Genomic DNA, 14,904 nt, shown 5'->3' with positions numbered 1-14,904 from the left:
CCAGGTGCGCCATTAGTATGCCTCCCACGTGCGCCATTAGTATGCCTCCCAGGTGTGCCATTAGTATAGCTCATGGTGCGCCACAGGTTATACTACCAGCTCTAAAAATATTCAATTATTATCCTCACACCCACAAGAAGGTTCAAGATACACATATTACACCACAATGCAAATATGTTTATAAACATGCACATACATGGAACGCAAGTTGACAAACAAATTAACCTAGAGGAAGAATAGTTTTGACCATCTTAATAATCATCTAGAACACACAAGTCACAAAAAGATAAGGACTATTGGTTACTATGAGAGACTTCAGATGGTCCAGAACACACAAGTTTGTATCTACATGCACAAAGTGCAAGCTCCAAAACACTCGAAACACCAAATGGTCTACAAGACAATAAGGTCCATGATTACAGGTTGGTTGGTCCATAAACGCTAAAGAGTCATCATGTCCATGTGCATCAATAGGTTGAGTACCTGAAAACATTTTGCACAAATTTGTCAAGAAAGTGGAACCAGATCAAGTTGTTAAAATCTCATATGCATATTAAAAATATTCGATAAAAAGATTATCATGATATCATAGTTAACAATGAACTATGTTCGAGTGCTTGTAGTTTTATCAACAATGAATGCATTGAGCATCTTAAACAAAGATTGTCATGACATCATAGTTAACAATATCGTTTCTATGTGGTTACTAGTCGATTGCCCGTGCGTTGCCACGGAACATAAAAAATGATTGTTGTGTGTGCTCATTAGTCAAATCCAACAAATACAGAATTCATGTTTATATGGTGGAAACCACTGGTGTCGTCCTTCCGTGCCCTCCCTCTCTCATAATCACTATGCACACATGATATGTCCTTTGTAATTTCTGAATGCATGTGTAGCATATGATTTACAGTTGTGTTGCAACAAATATTACCTTGGGTTTCCTTCCTTCATACAAAGATCACCACACACCCCTTATGTCTCTTTTCTTGCAGTCATGTGAACATAATGCATGAGAAAATTCTTGTCTACACCAAACATAGTCTGATTGTATTCAAACATTATTATTTTTTGTTTCCAACTGAAATGGGTTTTCAGGAAGCTATTCTTGGAAATCGGATGCCTGGAAGAAAGTAAGGGCACAACTACTGTATTTAGCTTCATATTTATGGACACCATAAGATTTTCTGGTACAATTTTTAGCTTCATTTCCAAAATAAATAAAAACTGCTCCTTCAATCATACCGTATCTACCTAACCAAATCTGTCTTGCCAAATACGACCTATTTCTCGAATTAACTTGTCCCTAACTCCCAACAGCATGTGATTCAAATCTGGCAATAGCCTTTAATACTTTGCTACTTACGGGCTGGTTTACCTGTTTAGCCCGCTAGAGAAACTGTACGATCACACTGTAGCGTATGGATAAATAGGCGCGGAATAAATACATTTAGCATATACTAGATGGCAACAGACAAATAATGGATTTACCCTTTCCGTGCACCATAAACAAGTGCAATTGCACATTTAAGTGAAGAAAATGTTAAAATAACTTCTACACGTTTTATAATTAGCATTGTTTTGTTTCATATACAATGTATATAAAGTTTCTATGACTATTGATGGCCCGACACTCAAACTAATCTAGCAAGTAATATCCAGTTTGAAGAAGTCGACACACAGCGACACAGACCTTGGCACGAGGATGCTCATTGTTTGTGCCGTCCATTTTGGCTATTACAAGGGAGTCAATGCCATGGAGAAACTTGACCAACTTGTTGTAGATAGGCTCCAGTGACTGACAATGGCCACACCATGGTGCATATATCTGCGTCCAAAATGATGCGGCGTTATGGACAACACACATTTTTTATCTTCTCAAATCTACCTGGAAATAACTGAACTTACCTCCAAAAGGACATCTTTTGACTCTTCCAGGACTATTTGATCCAGACTCTTGCCAACAACAACTAGACGGTGGGTGAACAAATTACTCTCGAGCAATTCATAGAACCACGCAAAGTCGTGACGATATCTATATTATGATTATTTCTATAGGCAGCACGTCCGAAACAAGTAGACTGATACTTTCTACATCTACTACTATTACTCCACACATCGACTGCTATCCAGCATGCATCTAGTGTATTAAGTCCATAAGAACATAGTAACGCCTTAAGCAAGATGACATGATGTAGAGGGATAATCTCAAACCAATGATAAAACCCCCATCTTTTTACCCTTGATGACAACTACTTGATGTGTGCCTTGCTGCCCCTAGTGTCACTGGGAAAGGTCACCACATGGCAGAACCCAAAACCAAGCACTTCTCCCATTGCAAGAATCATAGATCTAGTTGGCCAAACAAAACCCAAGACTCGGAGAGACTTACAAGGATATCAAATCATGCATATAAGAAATCAGCAAAGACTCAAATATATATCATAGATAATCTGATCACAAATCCACAATTCATCGGATCCCGACAAACACACCGCCAAAGAAGATTACATCGGATAGATCTCCATGAAGATCATGGAGAACTTTGTATTGCAGATACAAGAGAGAGAAGAAGCCATCTAGCTACTAACTACGGACCCGTAGGTCTGAAGTGAACTACTCACGAGTCATTGGAGGGGTGATGATGATGATGAAGAAGCCCTCCAACTCCAATGTCCCCTCTCGCAGGGCGCCGGGAAGGGTCTCCAGATGAGATCTTGCGGAAACGGAAGCTTGAGGCGGCGAAAAAGTATTTTTGAGGCTCCCCTGATTTTTTGCGGAATATTTGGGAATTTATAGGCCAAAGACCTAGGTCAGGGGGCAGCCAGGGAGGCCACAGGCCTGCCCACCGCCGCCTCCCCCTGGTGGCGGAGTGGGGGCTTGTGGGCTCCCTGGAGCCCACATGGCTTGGCCCAAAAGCCCCCTGGTCTTCTTCCGTTCGGGAAAAAAATCATTTCGGGGTTTTTCTTCCGTTTGGACTCCGTTCCAAAAGCAGATCTGAAAAGAGTCAAAAACATGAAAAAAACAGGAACTGGCACTTGGCACTGAATTAATAAGTTAGTCCCAAAAAGATATAAAAAGATACAAGAAACAACCAAAGAAGACAAGATAACAGCGTGAAACCATCAAAAATTATAGACACGTTTGAGACGTATCAAGCATCCCCAAGCTTAACTCCTGCTCTTCCTCGAGTAGGGAAGTGATAAGAATGAATTTTTGATGCTTTCATGCTACCTATCATAGGTGTCCTTTGTAATTCCTCTTATGTGACATGAATGTTCAGATCCATTAGATTCAAAACAATAGTTTGCTATTCATGTGGAAACAATAATAATTCAAGCAAACTAGCAAGGTAATCATGAACTTTCAAAATAACAAGGCCAAGAGAAAGTTATCCCTACAAAAGCATATAGTGTGGCTATGCTCTATCATCATTGCACAACGAATTTAAATCATGGACAACCCCGGTATTGGCCAAGTAATTGTTTCACACCTTTACTTTCTCAAACCTTTTCAATTCTCGCGCAATACATGAGCGTGAGCCAGGGTTATAGCACTATAGATGGTGTGGAATGTAGTGGAGGTTGCAAGACAAAAAAGGAGAAGATAGTCACATTAACTAGCCATATCAATGAGCTGTGGAGATGCTCATCAATAGATATCAATGTGAATGAGTAGGGATTGCCATACAAATGATGCACTAGAGCTACGAGTATGTGAAAGCTCTTAAAGAAAACTAGTGGGTGTGCATCCAACTTGCTTGCTCACGAAGACCTAAGGCAATTTTGAGGAAGCCTATCATTGGAATATACAAGCCAAGTTATATAATGAAAATTTCCCACTAGCTATATGGTGGTGACAAAACGAGAGACTCTCAATCATGAAGATCATGGTGCTTAATATGCACAAGTGTGGAGAAAGTGGTAGCATTGTCCCTTCTCTCTTTTTCTATCATTTTTTTTATTTGCTGGGCTCTTTGGCCTCTTTTTTGTGGGCTCCTTTGGCCTATTTTATTTCCTCACATGGGACAATGCTCCATTAATGATAATCATCACACTTTCAACTCAAAACATAGAGTAACGATGACAATATATGAAATGCCTTCGGTAGTGTACCGTGGAAATGATCTAGCATGGCATAGACATCAATGGAAACATCATGCTAGCTATCTTACGATCATGCAATGGCAATGTAGACATGGTGGCACATGTCATGGTTGTAGTTGCATGACAATATATCTCAGAATGACTTTGAAAAAGCCATAGTAGGTAGTTATGGTGGCTGTTTTGAGGGAGGCTAATGGTGGGTTTTGTGCACCGGCGAAAGTTGCACGACACTAAGAAGATAGTGATGGTGGAAGGTGAAAGTGCATCTAAACCATGGACTCAACATTAGTCATGAATAACTCATATACTTGTTGCAAAAGTTTTATTAGTAATCGAAACAAAGCATTCAACGCATACTCCTAGGGGAAGGGTTGGTAGGAATAAGCCATCGCGCGATCCCGACCGCCACGCAAAGGATGACAATCAACATACTAACCATGCTCAGATTTCATCACATAGCGGTTCACCATACGTGCATGCTACGGGAATCACTAACTTCAACACAAGTATTTCTAGATCCACAACACCTTACTAGCATGACTTCAATATTACCATAACCACAACTCAAAACTAATTGAGATGAATCAAACTTCTCTAACTATTCAATGCACATGAAGGTGGAAGTTTTCATATCCCTTTTGGATAACTACCCCTTTGAGACTACTTTCAAAGCATAGATCAACTACCAAGCCACGCACCGCTGCGCTCTAAAAGATATAAGTGAAGCACATAGAGTAAAAGTATCTAGCTCAAAAGATATAAGTGAAGCACATGTGAGCTCAATTGTCTACCAAAAGATATAAGTGAAGCTCGACAAAATCACGGTGTGTGCATGTCTCTCTCTCTAGGTGTGCAGCAAGGATGATTGTGATACAACAAAAGTAAATGACTCCTACGATACAAGGCGCTCCAAGCAAAAACACATAACATGTGGTGAATAAAAATATAGCCCCAAGTAACGTTACCGATGGATTGAAGACGAGAGAGGGGATTCCTACCCGGGGCATCCCCAAGATTAGGCTTTTACGGCATCCTTGAATCTATTGGGGTGCCTTGTGTATCCCCAAGCTTGAGCTCTTGCCACTCTTTATCTCTTTGTCCATCAGAACTTCACCCAAAACATGAAAACTTCACAACACGAAACTTAAACCGAAACTCGTGATAACATTAGTACAAAAAAGCAAACCACCACTTCCTTAGTTACTTAAACAAACTTAAATTCTACTTGTTTTGATGTTGGGTTACTGTACTTTCAATCTTCCATGTCTAATACCCCCCGATACTATACATAGTTTCATCAAAATAAGCAACCAACACAACAAAAACAAAATCTGTTAACAGCAGACCAGTCTGTAGAAATCTGTATGTTTCGTACACCACTAGTACTTCAAAAATTCTTACAAATTAGAACAGTCTGAAGAATTTGCGTAGCTACGAGCAGCAAAAAGAATCAACTCAAAATCTCTTACAGAAAAAAATGGAAATTATTTTCGTGAGCAGAAAGTTTCTGTCTTTGCCAGCATGACCAAACGATCATCCCAAAGACTAATCATAAAGGTTTCGCTTGGCACAAACGCAAAAAGAAACACAAAAACACAATCATAACAGAATTATGAAAGTTTGGAAAACACAAAACAGAAAGAAAAATGATAGATTCATTGGGTTGCCTCCCAACAAGCGATTTTGTTTAACGCCCTTACCTATGCATTCAATGATGCTCTCACAAAAGACAGGAATTGAAGCACAACGAGAACATCATAATGTTGGAATTATGCCCTAGAGGCAATAATAAATGTATAGTTATTATTATAATTCCTGTATCAAGATAATAGTTTATTATCCATGCTATAATTGTATTGAATGAAGACTCATTTACATCTGTGGATACATAGACAAAACACCGTCCCTAGCATGCCTCTAGTTGGCTAGCCAGTTGATCGATGATAGTCAGTGTCTTCTGATTATGAACAAGGTGTTGTTGCTTGATAACTGGATCACGTCATTGGGATAATCACGTGATGGACTAGACCCAAACTAATAGACGTAGCATGTTGATCGTGTCATTTTGTTGCTACTATTTTTTGCGTGTCAAGTATTTATTCCTATGACCATGAGATCATATAACTCACTGACACCGGAGGAATGCTTTGTGTGTATCAAACGTCGCAACGTAACTGGGTGACGATAAAGATGCTCTACAGGTATCTCCAAAGGTGTTAGTTGAGTTAGTATGGATCAAGACTGGGATTTGTCACTCCGTATGACGGAGAGGTATCTCGGGGCCCACTCGGTAATACAACATCACACACAAGCCTTGCAAGCAATGTAACTTAGTGTAAGTTGCGGGATCTTGTATTACGGAACGAGTAAAGAGACTTGCCGGTAAACGAGATTGAAATAGGTATGCGGATACTGACGATCGAATCTCGGGCAAGTAACATACCGAAGGACAAAGGGAATGACATACGGGATTATACGAATCCTTGGCACTGAGGTTCAAACGATAAGATCTTCGTAGAATATGTAGGATCCAATATGGGCATCCAGGTCCCGCTATTGGATATTGACCGAGGAGTCACTCGGGTCATGTCTACATAGTTCTCGAACCCGCAGGGTCTGCACACTTAAGGTTCGACGTTGTTTTATGCGTATTTGAGTTATATGGTTGGTTACCGAATGTTGTTCGGAGTCCCGGATGAGATCACGGACGTCACGAGGGTTTCCGGAATGGTCCGGAAACGAAGATTGATATATAGGATGACCTCATTTGATTACCGGAAGGTTTTCGGAGTTACCGGGAATGTACCGGGAATGACGAATGGGTTCCGGGAGTTCACCGGGGGGGGCAACCCACCCCGGGGAAGCCCATAGGCTTTGGGGAGACACACCATCCCTTAGTGGGCTGGTGGGACAGCCCCAAGGGGGCATATGCGCCAAGAATAAGAAATCAAAGGAAAATAAAAAAAAAAGAGGGAGGAAGTGGGAAGGGAGGGGGACTCCTCCCACCAAACCAAGTCCAACTCGGTTTGGGGGGGGGGGAGTCCTCCCCCCCTTGGCTCGGCCGACTCCTTGGGGGTCCTTGGACCCCAAGGCAAGGCCCCCCTCCCTCCTCCTATATATATGGAGCAATTAGGGCTGATTTGAGACGACTTTCTCATGGCTGCCCGACCACATACCTCCATAGTTTTTCCTCTAGATCGCGTTTCCGCGGAGCTCGGGCGGAGCCCTGCTGAGACGAGATCATCACCAACCTCCGGAGCGCCGTCACGCTGCCGGAGAACTCTTCTACCTCTCCATCTCTCTTGCTGGATCAAGAAGGCCGAGATCATCGTCGAGCTGTACGTGTGCTGAACGCGGAGGTGCCGTCCGTTCGGTACTAGATCGTGGGACTGATCGCGGGATTGTTCGCGGGGCGGATCGAGGGACGTGAGGACGTTCCACTACATCAACCGCGTTCTCTAACGCTTCTGCTGTACGATCTACAAGGGTACGTAGATCATTCATCCCCTCTCGTAGATGGACATCACCATGATAGGTCTTCGTGCGCGTAGGAAAATTTTTGTTTCCCATGCTACGTTCCCCATCACATAAAGCATCTGAAAATCACATCTAAGTCTAACATACTGTCACGCCCAAGATGCGACGCTATCCTCAATTTGGCACGAAGACCTCGTCAGGGATAGAAGCACATCTCGTCGTGGTGCAAGAATGGATATCGTTACAAGTACATGTACTGAAAAGAAGAAATATACATATAGAATTGGCTTACACTCGCCACAAGCAGTACAATACATAATCATCATGAAGAAGAGTAGGGTCCGACTACGGACCAAAACAAACGAGAAAAGAAGAACGACGTCCATCCTTGCTATCCCAGGTTGCCGGCCTGGAACCCAACCTAGATCGATGATGATGAAGAAGAAGAAGCAACTCCAAATGAACAATCAACGTGCTCGCGTCAAATAACCTTTACCTATACCTGCAACTGGTGTTGTAGTAATCTGTGAGCCACAGGGGACTCAGCAATCTCATTTCCAAAGGTAACAAGACTAGCAAAGCTTAATGGGTGAGGTATGGTTAAGTGGCGAGGTTGTAGCAGCGGCTAAGCATATATGAGGTGGCTAGACTTATGAGTACAAGAAATAAGAGGGGGAAGATCTACGCATAACGGACATGACTACTGATGATCAAATGAATGATCCTGAACACCTACCTACGTCAGACATAACCCCACCGTGTCCTCGATCGGAGAAGGAACTCACGAAAGAGACAGTCACGGTTACGCACACAGTTGGCATGTTTTAATTAAGTTAGTTCAAGTTATCTAGAACCAGTGTTAAACAAAGTTTCCATGTTGCCACACAACCGCGGGCACGGCTTTCCAAAAGATTTAACCTTGCAGGGGTGCTCCATCTAGTCCATCACAAATTACCACAAGCCACATAGAAATCCTCAATCACGAAGCTCGCGATCTCGTCGGATTCCCTCGTGGAAAACCTCAACTCTTAGATTCGCCAAAGCATCACCGGAATCCCGATGCACAAGATATCTCGTCAAAGGTAAAACTAATCCAGCAAGGCCGCCCGACGTGACGACGAACCCGATAGGAGCCGCGTATCTCATTCCCAGGACACGGCGGATGGAAAAGCCTACAGGTACCAAACCTCGAGTTGCCCCGTGGTGGCCCCGCAGTATGTCCTTTTGGGACCAACACCATCAGCACTGGCCCCCCTGTTTATGTAAAATTACTCCTCGGGTAGCGCTAACTCCCTATGCATTTCAATATTATCAGAATTATTATGTTGGGCAAATGTAGAACCAAAGTTGGGCCTTGCCAGACCAGCTTTAATCTAAAACGAATTATCAAGGGGGTCCCCATAACAACCCCGATCGTGTTAGGAGCGCTCAATTATGGAACATAACACCGGTAGCCAAAACTAAGGGGGCAAAGGTGGAACAAAACACCAGGCTAGAAAGGCCGATCCTTCCACCTTTTACCAAGTGTATAGGTGCATTAAATTAAATATCATTAATATGGTGATAAGACAAGAAACCCATGTTATCACATGGAATCAACTGCACCTGCAAATAGCAACGCTAACACAGGGTTAAGCAAGCGGTAACATAGCCAATCAGCAGTTAGCTAGGTCGAACAGGTTGAAGGTTTTCATGGCATTGTTGAGGGGCTGATATTTAACATGTGGTAGGCAACGAGACATAATCGATAGAAACGGTAAACTAGCATGGCAATGATAGTAATGGTATATGAGGAAATGGTCATCTTGCCTGAGATCCCGCTTAGAAGAAGAATGACTCCGTGAAGCAAACGAACCGACGTAGTCGAACGGTCCTCACAATCCGGCACGCTGCGGAACTATATCGAGACGAAGCAAACCGGAAACAGAAATCAACACACGGAATTCACCACACGATGCACAACACATATGATGCGTGAGCACCTGAAAACATGCAAGACACAGCAAGACAATTCACACAATCAAACACTACACGTTAAGTGAAGTTCAATATGCAACGAGTTGCATATTGACGAAACTCCACGCTTATTTATTTAGTTCTATCCCGATTAGATACACGGTAATATTAAATGTGGTTAAACATGGCAAGAGGTGAAGCGTAATTAAACTACCTATCTAGGCATTTTAAATGAGGCCGGAGACGATGTATAGCATCTCCGAAATGACCCCACGCGTTAAATTCTAATTCTGTCTAGATTTGTCCTAAACACATTTTATGTTTGTTAAACGGCGAAACAACGCGGGTCACGTGATTCTACTCGTCGTTCCGGTACATTTACATATATGGTACAACTCCAACGGAGCTACGGACAAATAGTTACGACCTAAACCGTTTTCAACACGTCGACATGCAAACCAATGCAAACAACACACTAAACAGTTCTAATTATGCATGAGAGTTGGAAAATATTACTCTATGCAAAATTCTAGTCAAAAACCATATATAACTCACTCTGATCCGATGCACGGTTTAAAAACCTACGCTCTTTTGAAAATCAATGCATTTTTTTCCGAAATTAAATAAAATCGCAGGTTATATAAAAAACGTATGGACCGAATGTGTGCACCAGTGGGCTAAACCTCTTTTCTTTGTCCTAGCATGTGCATCCAGTGGGCTAGACGTGTCCTCGTGCTACTATATGCATTCGCCTGCTTATACTTAATACTTATAGCTGGCGAATGCAAGGCAAAATCGCTGAAAAACATATTGGAGCCACTGGGATTCGATCCCTGGTCTGCTGGGTGGAGGTGCAACGGTTTGACCAGCTGAGCTACGATGGGTTCGTGATAAAAGAGGGTTCCTAAGCTAGATGAACATACACGCTAAAACTAATCTAAGCAAATCTGAATCTGGAATCGGGCTGTGATTGAACGAGCTGGAGCGGTGCGGCCATGGCTGTACTCAGGGCGGCGCTAGGTGTCCGGGGGTGGCACGGGCAGTGGGGGTCAAGGTCCGGCAGGGCCATGGAGGCGCTGGGTCACGGATCCATCCGAGGGGAGCCGATTCCCGCCAGAGACGACAAGGACTCGAGCTCACACACGCTTCCATGGCTGTTGTTGCTCCTGTAGAAAGAGAGGGAGACGAGTCAGAGAGAGAGCAGGGGAGGGAAAACGGGAGGAAGGAGAAGAGAAGGTGCTGGGCATGGGGTCGAGCAGGGTGGTCGCTGGTGGCAGCTGCTTCGGTGGCTTGGTCGCCGGCCAGCGCTGCTTGGAGGTTGGGATGGGCTGGTTGCTGGGTGCTGCAGCTGTATCTGGGAGACGAGGAAGCTGGTTGGCCCTATGCTGAACACGAGGAGGAAATGCAAAGGGCGGCGGCGGCGATAGGATGGGACAGTTCCTTGATTTTAGGGTTGGGTGCTATTGATATAGCTAGGTTAGGGCTAGGTTCATCTAGACCCTCCGATTTAGATTGGATGGTCGGGATAATTAGGTTAGGGAGTCCAATGGACAAACCAAAGACGTTTTGCGGTAAAACGGTGTTGATCCGGACCCAACGGTCATGATCGCTGGGTTCGGGTTCCGGGAGGTTTTCGGACTAGGCTGCGCGTAAGGTCGGTGCACTGTGCAGAGGGTCTAGGTGGAGATGAGAGGGAAAACGGGCGGCCCAGCAACATATTTTAAAACACCGACAAACGTCTGACGGTAGATCGAATACGGTGCCGCTACGGTCGACCGTTCGTGTACCAGACGAACTCCGATTGCGACGAAACTTGACACGCGGCCTACCTATATTAAAATAAGACCGCACATCAAATCTCAACCCAATCAGAGAAAGTTTTACGCACACTTTTAAAACAGGGTATTGACGATGCCGCGGGCGTGTGCGTGTGCGGTCGGGCTCAGAACGGACAACGACGCGAATCAGCAACTAACAACGGATGCAAGTTTTGCAAACTGGTGGCAACGGAGATGTCGATGCAATGCAGATGATGTGAATGATGCGATGATGATGCGACAAAAGAAAATAGACACATGACGAAAACGGAATAGAAGGGGAATCTTCTGGAACGTCGGCATCGGGCTGTCACACATACGTCCTATGCATAGGCATTTTATAGGAAAACAGATTGTCAAGACAACCAATAGTTGCCGTATGCAAGGAAGAAGAAAGAGACAATAGCAATCTCCACATAACGAGAGGTATTTTGGTAACATAAAAGTTTCTACCACAATATCTTCCTCTCTCATAGCAATTACATATGGGATCATATTCAAATTTAACAATATAGCTATCCCATAGGATATTCTTTTCATGATCCACATGCATGCAAAGTGGACGCTCTTCAAAAATATTGGGATTATCATCAACTAAAGTCATGACGTCTCCAAACCCACTTTCAGGAATATTGCAAATATCATTTTCATCTTGAGGCTTGAACAAATTTTCAAGATCAAAAGGAAGATCATCACCCCAATCATGATTATTGCAACAAGTAGAGGACATAGCAAAACTAGCATCCCCAAGCTTAGGGTATTGCATATTTTTAGCATGATTGTCACTCATAGGATTTATAGTGAAATCATTGCAATCATGCTTTTCATCCAAGGAGCCCTCATGAATCACTTCATGAATTTCTTCCTCACAATTTTCAGATTCATGCGTCTTACGCAAAACTCCAAAGAAATAGTAAATTGCCCTCAACTCAATACCAATTTGTTCCACACGAGTGGGTCTCTTAAAGAGACTAGCAAGTGGATGAGGATCCATATCACTAGTTTTTTAGCAAGCGAAGATGCAAGCATATTGAGGGCACATGGCACACAAGCAAACAGAAAGCAAGCGAGAGAAAAGGGCGAACGGAAAAAGGAAAATGAAAACGGCAAACGTGAAGTGGGGGAGAGGAAAACGAGAGGCAACTGGCAACAAAAGTAAATTCAAGAGAAGAGTTTGTGAGACCTACTTGGATAGATCTTGATTTCTCCTCCCCAGCAACGGCGCCAGAAATACTTCTGATGTTTGCTGTGTATCCCTTGCAACGGCGCCAAGAAATAGCTGTGTCCACGGGACTAGGAATCCTTCAGCTACGACTATGCCTTAAGGGACTTCCTAGGCAAGTACGCAAAGGATTTCCCCCGTGGCCTTGGAGCCTTGCATTGGTGTTCCCTCGAAGCGGAAAGGGTGATGTAGCACAGCGACGGTAAGTATTTCCCTCAGTTTGAGAACCAAGATATCAATCCGGCGAAAGAGTATCTCAAGATCCTACGCAAACACAAAAGCTTGCACCCAACGCTATGAAGGGGTTGTCAATCCCTTATAGATTGTTTGCCAAGTGAGAACTGAAAGTAACAAAGTAACAAAGCAAAGTAAAAGCGGAGGTGTAAACGATGGATGTGAATAGACCCGGGGCCATAGTGTTTACTAGTGGCTTCTCTCATAAAAGCAAGTAGACGGTGGGTGAACAAATTACTGTCGAGCAAATGATAGAACCGCGCAAAGTCGTGACGATATCTATGCAATGATTATTTCTATAGGCATCACGTCCGAAACAAGTAGACCGATACTTTCTGCATCTACTACTACTACTCCACAAGTCAACCGCTATCCAGCATGCATCTAGTGTATTAAGTCCATAAGAACAGAGTAACGCCTGAAGCAAGATGACATGATGTAGAGGGATAATCTCAAACCAATGATAAAACCCCCATCTTTTTACCCTTGATGGCAACTACTTGATGTGTGCCTTGCTGCCCCTACTGTCACTGGGAAAGGTCACCACATGGCAGAACCCAAAACCAAGCACTTCTCCCATTAAAAGAATCATACATGTAGTTGGCCAAACAAAACCCAAGACTCGGAGAGACTTACAAGGATACCAAATCATGCATATAAGAATTCAGCAAAGTCTCAAATATATATCATAGATAATCTGATCACAAATCCACAATTCATCAGATCTCGACAAACACACCGCCAAAGAATATTACATCGGATAGATCTCCATGAAGATCATGGAGAACTTTGTATTGAAGATCCAAGAGAGAGAAGAAGCCATCTAGCTACTAACTACGGACCCGTCTGAAGTGAACTACTCACGAGTCATTGGAGGGGCGATGATGATGATGAAGAAGCCCTCCAACTCCAAAGTCCCCTCCGGCAGGGCGCCGGGAAGGGTCTCCAAATGAGTTCTCGCGGAAACGGAAGCTTGTGGCGGCGGAAAAGTATTTTCGAGGCTCCCCTGATTTTTTGCGGAATATTTTGGAATTTATAGGCCAAAGACCTAGGTCAGGGGGCGGCCAGGGATGTCACAAGCCTGCCCACCGCCGCCTCCCAACCTAGTGGCGGAGTGGGGGCTTGTGGGCTCCCTGGAGCACACCTGGCTTGGCCCAATAGCCCCCTGGTCTTCTTCCGTTCGGGAAAAAATCATTTCACGGTTTTTCTTCTGTTTGGATTCCATTCTAAAATCAGATCTGAAAAGAGTCCAAAACACGGAAAAAACAGGAACTGGCACTTGACACTGAATTAATAAGTTAGTCCCAAAAAGATATAAAAAGATACAAGAAATAACCAAAGAAGACAAGATAACAGCGTGAAACCATCAAAAATTATAGATACGTTTGAGACGTATCAACCATCCTACCCAACAACACTGGCAGGGCCTCAACATGAGCAATGACGAAAAGCTAATGCCTATAGTGGTTACATAAAGCTTCTTCTAGAGACAAGTGCTAGTGTGGCGAAACATGAGAGAATGTACATGGCCATGCAAGTTTCTGAAGCAACATATAGCACGGTATAAGCAGAAATATAGAGTGGTATAAAAAGGAAGAGCACAAACAAATAACAGAAAGCAAAAGCACGTTCATCGGCTTATATATTGCTACGGTAATATATTCTCTTGCAACTGTTGACCATGCTCTTACCATTTTACTTCTAATCTGGTACTGAATTTGCAAGAATGTTTCCAGAAATTACCTTAATGTTGTCCAGTGATATTTCACCACTGAAGAAAAACTTCTTAGCGTCTTCATTCCCAGTGTAAGCAAGAACCTGCAAAGTAACCGAATCAGAATGTCCAAAATAGAAAGAGCAGACACATTAAAACCAAAGCCAAGTTGCTGCATGCTGTTTCTGTGCAATAAATTGACACATAGAAAACATGAAAAAAATAAGAGGTATTACCGTGATCCAATCCTACGAATCAAAGGACCAAAGTAGGAAAAATTCCTAAGGATTTCAATCCTCCAGAAATCCTATAGAATTCCTTTGAATCATATAGGGGGAGGATGCGGGGGGTCGTCAGCGGCGGTGGAGCGGGCCCGGG

At 43.4% G+C, this 14,904-nt stretch overlaps 1 long non-coding RNA gene across 1 annotated transcript; it reads right to left on the bottom strand.

Moving 5' to 3' along the window:
* Positions 1 to 281: 281 nt before the first annotated feature.
* LOC123439863 lies at positions 282 to 1,960 on the bottom strand. The gene is made up of 2 exons (XR_006630198.1): positions 1,694 to 1,960; positions 282 to 483 (listed from the first exon to the last, which is right to left on the bottom strand). It is a non-coding gene; the product is annotated as an uncharacterized LOC123439863 (long non-coding RNA).
* Between the last annotated feature and the right edge of the window lie 12,944 nt (positions 1,961 to 14,904).

The sequence above is a fragment of the Hordeum vulgare genome, chromosome 3H (assembly GCF_904849725.1).
Source record: "Hordeum vulgare subsp. vulgare chromosome 3H, MorexV3_pseudomolecules_assembly, whole genome shotgun sequence".
NCBI lineage: Eukaryota > Viridiplantae > Streptophyta > Magnoliopsida > Poales > Poaceae > Hordeum > Hordeum vulgare.
This window is presented reverse-complemented; position numbering and strand designations above follow the sequence as displayed.